Here is a 9,106-nt window from a genome sequence, read left to right as displayed (position 1 = left end):
GTAGGTAACTAATTGCTTTTCTCTTGCTGCTTTTAAAATTCTCTCTTTGTCTTTAAACTTTGGCATTTTAATTATGATGTCTCTTGGTGTGGGCCTCTTTGGGTTCCTCTTTTTTGGGACTCTCTGAGCTTCCTGGGGTCATATGTCTATTTCCTTCACCAAGTTAGGGAAGTTTTTCATCATTATTTCTTCAAATAGCTTTTCACCTTCTTGTTTTCCTTCAGGTACCTCTATGACACGGATATTTTTACATTTAATTTTGTCCCATAAGTCCTTAAATTATTAGTATAGTCTTGGCTTCCTTTTACTTACCATTCTGGTTGAGTGTCTTTGGATTCTCCATCCTCTATATCAGTGGTTCAATCCTCCTCTTTATCCACTCTGTTGATTCCCTCTAATATTCCCTTCATCTCAGATAATGTGTTCTTCATTTCTGACTGGTTCCCTTTTATAATTTCCACTTCCATTTTTATTTTTTATGTCTGTTAAAGTTCTAACTGAATTCATCTACACTTCCCCCAAGTTCAATGAGCATCTTTATAACCAGTGTTTTGAACTCTGCATCTGTTAGGTTGCTTGACTCCATTATTCCTGGATCTCTCTTCTGTTCTCTCATGTGGTTTCTGCTTTTTTGTCTTCCCATTTTGGCTGCCTTCTCATGTCTGTTTCTATGTACTAAGCAAAGCTCCTAAGTCACCTGGTCTTATTAGCATGGCTTTGTGTAGTAGATATCCGGTGGCACAGTTCTAAGAGGGTTTTGGCCGCAGGCCGAGTTTAGCCTCAGCCTGTGCCCCTCCGGTGCTACCCTTTAAGATTCAGCAAGCAATCCACAGATGCTGTGCTTATAGTTGCCTCAAGAGGCAATGCCAGAAACAGAGGCCAGCTGCCACAAGTGTCAGTTTTGGAACTGCTTAGCAAAGAGCACCTGACTCACCAAGGACACAACTAGATGTGGTTTGTGTGGGGCCACGAGTTGGGGGAGGAGGCGTTTCAGGGAATCCTCTGGGTGGAGTGACTTCTGTTATCCAGTTTGATGATGTCTCAGCAATGGTGGCACTGCGTCCACACACTGGGAAAGGGGAGAGGTCAATGGAGGAACAATGGATACTGCCAGCACTTCCGCCTGGGAGAGATCCTAGCCTCTGGCCCTCGCTCTGACAACTTGGTATCCCCCTGTAAGTCCCTGGTGTCCCCCAAGCAGCCGACCAGGCGCTGGCGTTCAGAGTGAGCAGGTCCATCACCACAAAAGTTTGCTTGTGGACACAGCCTGTTTAAGCGGCGTCTGTAATTGCCAGCTGCCACTGCCGCAGCCTCTGTCCCACTCAGCCACTGGTGACTGGGCAGCCTTGTTTCTTTACTCCCTCCTACCTTCTACCATTGCAGGGTGATTTCTTATTTCTCTCCCTACTTGTAGTGCTTCTGGTGATCTAGATCCCAGGCGACTTTGCTTACTGTTTGCTATGTGTTTCTGTCACAACTTTGATTTGGTCGCAAGGGGAATGAATAAAGCCTCTATCATCTACACCGTTTCTCCCTCTTCCTGTTTTTGTAATTTTAATAGGTGTGGCTACATTGGCTTCCACAAAGTTAGTCCAACATTCTGGGTCTTATATTTTTTTTTGAGCACTTCCACAGTATTTGAATCACACTTGCAGATTTGTCAGCTTTCTGCTCACCTGTCACACCCATGGACTTTCTTACATCAGTAAATCTGGTCTTTTTGCAAACACACATCATACAAAGTATTTTATTCTTATTATAATTAACAATCTTAAAAGAAAAAGAAAAAAAGGGGATTAGAATCAAAGGACTTGGTATAAGTCTTTGGTATACTTCTTACATGTCTTGTGACATTGGGCAAATTACTCATCTACTCTGAGCCTAGTTTTTCTCATGTGAAAAGTGGGGTAAGGCTACCATCTCATACGTTTTGTGAAAATGAAAAGAGACATTTTATAAGAAGCACCCATTATTGTCCTGAAACACAGTAGGGATCTTGTAATTGATGGTTTCTTCCCTTCTTTACCATATTCCCATTTTAGTTTTCTTATTTTAAAAAAGGCATAAAGTTTCTGAGAGTGCGAAATTATAAACTATGTGGAAATGTTTTGTAAACTATGTATGGTTGATAGAATTCTAAGATGCCCCCAATGACTCATACCCTTATATATTCTCCTACTGAATGTAGGGAAGACCTATAAATATGATAGGGTATCATTCTCATGATTATTTTATGTTATATGGCCCTATTGACTTTAAGAAATGGAGATTGTTCTCAGTGGGCTAACTTAATCCAGTGAGCCCTTTAGAAGCAAAGAGTTTTCTTTGGCTAGTCACAGAAGAGGAAGGCAGAGTGACACTTGCTCGTTGGTCCAGAAGAAAGCAAATGTCCATGTGAATTTTCTATGGAAGCCACATGGCAAAGAACTAGGGGCAGCCTCCAGATGCTGAAAACAGTCACCAGCCAACAGTATGCAGAAAAATTGGGATCTAAGTCCTACAACCCCAAGGAACTGAATTCTGCCAACAATCAGTGAGCCTGGAAGAGCACCCTGATTCTCAGACAAAAAGCCTTTAATGTCAGCCTGGTGGGACCTTGAGCAGAAAATCCATGCACACTGTGCCCAGACTCTAACCTATACAAATGTGTGTTTTTCTAAGCCACTAAGTTTACAACTACTTGTTATGCAGGACTAGAAAACTGATACACTATATGCATCCTATGTCCAGTGAGATAAACCAGTGATGAGATTGTATAGAGGCCGTGGAAAACAAAATTAGTATTTGCTCTCTTTTAACACTATACTACCATCATTTAATTTGTGTTCCAGTTGATTCAATTCTTATTTTCTTTCTGGAAGCCAATTTCTCCAAGCAGAAGAATGTGCATGGCACTTTAATATCCCTTTTACATTTTTAGGGCCTTACATTTACTAAATTGCCCATTCTTGCTTCTAAGAAAACATTTTTTTTCTATTTCTTAAAACTATTTTTGTTTAATTTGTGAGAAACTTAACTATTATGTTGTGAATGACAAAATCTGACTGTACAAGAACAGACGTGAGTTTTGGTGAGTTTCATTCTATTACTCAGAAAAGGTAGAACTTCGACTCTTTCAGTTGAAGATTAGACTGAAGATTCCATGTTCTGATTTGGTTATTGTTCTTTATTATCCACTCCTTGTATGTATTTAGTGCATTTTGAATCTCTTATAAAGAAAACTGTTCATTTTAAGTACGATGAACAGCTAGTAGTGAGTTTTCTAAAGAGAAAATCATTAGGTGACTTAACTTTAACTGATATCGGTCGTGTCCATGAGAATAAAATTATGAATCAAGAGAGCATATAGAAGCTTAATTTGAAAGTTTATGGAGGTTATAAGCTATTATATGTTAACAACTATCTGAGAGATAAAATTGATAGAGCTTATACATGTTTTAAGTGTGCTGACTGAAACTTAACTTTTTATATTATTGCCTTAGTCCAGTTTTTTAAAACCCTGAAAATTAAAATAATTATTATTCATTAAAATATATTTAATAAGAATAATATAATGATCAGATATAGTTTGTCTAATTTTAAAAATTGATGACTTTTTAAGACACAATATTTTTTTGAAATTTTATATTTACAATTTTGCATTCTGATTTCACATGGTAACATGGTATCTTATGCACTGAGCTATTTGTATGACATAAAAAAAGAATTTGGTGTACATGTGTCCATCAATAAATATCTATCTCTCATATAAGATTTGATAGCGGGGAGCAAATTTCTAGATGATGCTTTCACTCTTGGTTAACTTGATGGATTAATTGATGAGGGTCTTCTAATACAGTGATAAATAATGCCTATATTTATTATTTTTATTCTAAAGCTATTGATTGTTTAAAAATTTATTTTTGATGGCTTAACTTTCCTAAATAAGGGAATGAAAGTGTCAATGCACAGGCAACCTGCTAGTATAGTGGTGTATTAATGTCCACTTAAAAGACTTCAGCTGCTGCCTACACACTTCACTTTTCCCTTGGAGCTCAAGGGATTGTACAGTTAATCCTCCTAACATACATTTACACTTGATAAAAAACAGGTGGAGGGATCTTTATTTCACAAATAAGACTCTTACACATAAAGAGGCTAATGATTTGCTGACAAGCCAGCAACAAAACTGGCTGGAAGCCCTCATGGCTGTCCTCTTAGCCCAGAATTCTCTGCTCCACACTATCATGCTTTTGTCTTTATAGTTATACTCTCAGTGAAACTGGTTTTTCTCATAAACTGTATGCTTATTTTGGGGATGTAAATGGAGAAATAGACAAAGTAGGTCTTTTATCATACTGTTTTTTTATCATATTGTTCAAGTAATCACTGATTGATGTTCATAGTTATAAAATCATTTCTGTTTAGTGCTTCGGCCTCCCTTTTGTCCCTCTATTTGAATATGTTAGAAAGAAATAAAGTGGTTTATCACATTTTTATTTTTAACGAATGCCTTTGGAATACTGTTATAATAACAATATACAATATTAAGGTGGAGGGCTAACATAGGATCATCTTCCCAATGGCATTAACATAGCTGAATACCAAAGAAAGTATTTTTTATTCCATGAGTATTTCATGGAAGCAAACTTCTTCGTAACTATGTAAGTCTGCTAAGCCATTGAAAGTTTTTGTGCAGTCATGATTATAAAACAAGTCTCAGAATTTGGGGGAACATTAAAAAACCTTAGGACCACATTGTACAATCTGAGTAGCCCTACTACACCATAATACTTAAAATAAAGAGAAGTAATTGCAGGACCCACTTTGAAGACATCAAACATGAGAATTTCACTCAAGCTGCCTCCCCTCTCTCCAGATGGCAGCATCACCACCAGAATCACAAACAACAGCAGGTAATTTTAGCAGACTGTGTTTCATGGAAAAGAAAAAAAAAGTTTAGTTGTACCAACAGACAAGAAAATTTAACAATTCAGCGACAACTAAATAATGTAGCATCAGTTATATAAAGAATATTTGAAAATTGTAACTAAATTTAGAAAAATGCAAATTAACTGCTGGGACAAATTGATCCAAAATGTGGTCAGACGGTCACTACTGCTTCTAGTATAGCTATATGACATTTGTTCATTTATTTGACCTCTCTGAATTAGTTTTTTCACCTGTAAAATGGGATGATGGGAGTAATATATATTTTCCCTCTCTTGCAGGATTATTACAAAGAACAAATGTGATTGTAAAGTATAAAAGGTTTTTTCAACACCATACATGGGAGTCCAGTTTTAAATTATTACATTAGAATAAGCTGAATATGACATGAAAGCTAACCTGTATATAAATACATCTTTGATAAATCAAGAGTGTAGCATTAGTGAATTTCATTTCACAAACCCATGGGTGCAAGAAATGACCTTAACATTTTTCCAAAATGTCACTTCAATCATTTTCCTTTTCTGAAGGTTGTTATCCATATCTGGGATCTTATCCAGGGTCAAGGTACTGTGTATGTCTGTGTGTAAGTGTCCATCTCATCCTCTGTAATTGGTTTACACTGAGACATATGCTGTCCCTGACCATGTGGCACCCATTTCTCTATTGGGTCTTGCTCCTTCCCAAGGGCATTGCTGAGAATTAGATGCAGGTCTCCTTTCCCTCGGGTTCTATCAGCATTTACTTCTGATAGTCTGGGACCATTTTTTTCTAGTCTGAGGGAAATCGTTTTCCTTACGTATTTCTTCAAGAAACTCTATATAGATCTATGAATATTTTCCAAAAGGCTTAGGCTTTTAAAAAACAAAACCCAGAAAGATATGCAAACTTTTTCGACTTTCTGTCCTATCACATACCTCCCCTGAGGCACAGAGCTGCCTATATGATTGAAGGCGGGTGTGATAAAGGAAGGAAAAAAATTCCAGATTATTGTTGAAAATTTCCATTCAGTCAACACAAAGTTATTGAGCACATACTATACACTAGACCTTGTGCTATGCCTTTGAAATTTAGGGTATATCTTGTTTATCTGCTGTGAGAAAGACAGGCATAATCCCTGCTCAGGTGCTTATGCTCTAGAGAAGATAGACATTAAAAAATGACTTAAATGAGTAATTGCACAATTGCACTTGTGATAAGTGCTGTAAAGGACATGCAGAAGGTGTTAAGAGCAGACATAAGGGGGAACTGATCTAATCTGGGGACAGGGAAGGTTTCTTTGAGGCAACCATTGAGGCTGAGATCTGAAGGATAAATAGCAATCTGTTTGGGGTGGGGAGGGAACATTCAGGCAGAGGAGGAGTATATACAGATGGAAGGGTAATGGCCCATTGAACCAGGTTAACATTGTCTACCTGATGCAGATGTGCAAAGAAATGTAACATTATTTTCTGTGATCAAACTCAGCTTTATATCAAGGAACTGTCTAGCAAAGACACATAACTTATTTTATCCCTTTCCAGTACGCTCATTTCAATTTATTATTTTCCCCAAATTCAATGACCATTATTTGTCATTATCCAATTTAGAAGTGTGTCAATTATCATAATTTGCTACTATTCAATACTACTCCTTATATTATTGAATTCCTACACAACTATATGGAAGTTTCTAACCCTTCTACCCACTAGATTTTGAGCCCAAGAGCTGGTTGGGAGGAGGGGATGCTGGGCACTTCTGTGCAAACTTGTATACTAACTTTCCCTTTCTTTGTGGAATCAAGAATGTATGGAAGGGAGGTAAGAGAACATAGGAGACCAGATAGGAGGCAAGTGCAGTGGTCCAAGTGAACAATGATGATAGTTGGACCAGGAGGATAACAATAATGATAAAAATGTAAATGGACTTAGACACATAGAGGAGGGAGGATAAATAGAACTTAGGGATTGATTAGATATGTATGTGATGAGGAGACATTTAGAGAGAGGAGAGTGACTTTTAGGGTTTCAGGATAGATGGTGTCACCACTTACTGTTATATGGAACATCGGAGGAAGGAAATGGTAGGATTTTCTTGTGGGAGAATGTACCATCAAAATGGTTCCTTCTGGAAAGGGTTGGCATTTCTTAAATTGAAGCCTAGCAATTACTTGGATAGACTGTCTTCTGGGTTGATTTGAGTCAAGAACAAATCCTGAGAATTTTCTGATGGTACAACTGCCTCCTCAAATGTTCACTTGGGTGTAATTGGCATCTTACACTTCAAATGTCCCAAATGGAGTTTATGGTCTTCCTTCTAAACCTGCTCATCCTACAGTGTCTTTCATCTCAGGAAATAATAACTTTGTTCTTTCAGTTACTCTGACAAAACTTCTGGAGTCATCCTTAATTCTCTTTTATATGCCACACATACAATCAATCAGCAAATCCTATTGTTTCTACTTTAAAATATATCCAAAATCCAACCATTTCTTTTCACCTACACTGCTACCCCATTTGTTCCAAGCCATTATCATTTTGTCATGTTGCAGTAGCTTCTCACTGCTCTCCCTGCTTCCACTCAAGCTCCTCTTTGGTCTATCATCGACATAGTGGCCAGAGTGAACTTGTTAAAATAAGCCAAATTGTGTCATTCCTCTGATCAAAATCCTCCAATGGTTCTTCACTCTTATCAAAGTTAAAGTCCTAATAGTGTCCTACAAGGCCCTATATGATCTGACTTTAGCTGTCTCTCTAATCTCATGTCCTACCACTCTGGATATTTCCCAAATATGATAAGTACATTTTCATCTCAGAGTCTTTGCAAGTTCTATTCTTTCTGACTAGAATGCTTTTCTTTTTTACATATGCATAGCTCACTTCCTTACCTCCTACTCAAATGATACCTTATCAGTAAGGCCTTCTCTGATACCCTATTAAAAATTGCAGCCCTGTTCCAGTGGTCTATCCCCCTTCTCTGCATCATTTTTTTTCACAGCATTTATAACCATTTAATATATAACATACTTTACTTTTTATTATCTGGCTCCCTTTTCGCATCCCACTCACTAGAATGCACACTCAATGAGGGCAAGGATTTTTTTTCTCTCTCACTATGTCTTCTGTGTCTAGCTTGGCATTTGACATGTAGCAAGGGCTTCAGTGGTTTTGCTTATCATCAGCCCATCTGAATCTCAGATTTGGCCTTTTATTTGGAGGGATCATCACACTTATCCTGTTGGGAGGACTCAGGGCTTTGGAGGAGTTCCAGGGTTCAGAGTTTTTAAATTCCTTTGGCCCCTTCATAACATTCTCATTACAATGAGCAATATTTGAGTCATTTCCAATTAGGGCATTAATTTTAACTCAAGGAAGCCAGCACAGCATACAAGCCAGATAGTGCTGTTCAGTCTGGCTCATGACTGCATCCAGCTAGGCTCACAACAGTTTCCTCATGTGGGTCCCAGTCAACTCAGACCTCCAGCATGTTGGATTAGTTATGACTTAAAATTAGTAGTAAAATATTTTATGAACATTTTTCATCCACGTTCTTTTCCTATCTAACAGCTCCTCATGAAGATAGTGGTGGTCTTGGTTCAGGGATGGCAGCAGCCAAATGTAAAATCACACTGTGTCAGTGGGTCCTCTGTAAAACTAACATGGAAATGGAATTAGGAGTGCAATAGGTTTACTGGGGGTAAAGCTTATGAAAAATAAAATGAGGCCGAAACAGGATTGGGCAAGGAAAGCCTGCAGATTGAGAAACAGATCTAACAAAGTCTTACCAACCCAACCATGAACTCTGAAGAAAAGTTGCTGTTAGAGGAGTCTTGCTTTGGGCAGAAATGGCCAGTCTCTGGATTTCTGCCATGCTGAGTCATTGGCTGGGGCTGCCAGGGAAAAGCTTGGCCTCAGCTCCAAAGCTAAGGCAGATTCTGAAGGCATTATAGCTGGAGGCTGTCAGCTGATCGAGCTCCTTGGTGCTGAATGGCAAGTTCTTTCTTGAAGGGCTATCTGAGCAGCACATCTCCATGACTGCCACACATACTCACTAAAATGTTATTTATTCTCTTCTCTGGATCTACAGGTTGGTCCATGTTGAGTTTTGGAGGGAGGAACAAGGAAGACAGGTTTATGTAATATTTCGCTGCATCTGGAGGATATCAGCCTGACTTCAACTGACTGAGGAGTGGTTGGTG

General features: G+C 38.2%; 1 long non-coding RNA gene across 1 annotated transcript in view; it reads left to right on the top strand.

Moving 5' to 3' along the window:
* LOC112484905 overlaps nucleotides 1-9,106 on the top strand; it is a 38,623-nt gene extending 29,517 nt beyond the window's left edge. The window contains exon 3 of the long non-coding RNA XR_003048277.1: nucleotides 8,995-9,106. This is a non-coding gene — a long non-coding RNA (uncharacterized LOC112484905). The remainder of the gene's footprint in view (nucleotides 1-8,994) is intronic.

The sequence above is a fragment of the Pteropus alecto genome, unplaced genomic scaffold, assembly GCF_000325575.1.
Source record: "Pteropus alecto unplaced genomic scaffold, ASM32557v1 scaffold28, whole genome shotgun sequence".
Classification (NCBI taxonomy): Eukaryota; Metazoa; Chordata; class Mammalia; order Chiroptera; family Pteropodidae; genus Pteropus; species Pteropus alecto.
Note: the sequence above shows the minus strand (reverse complement) of the source record. Positions and strands in the feature narration are given on the sequence as shown.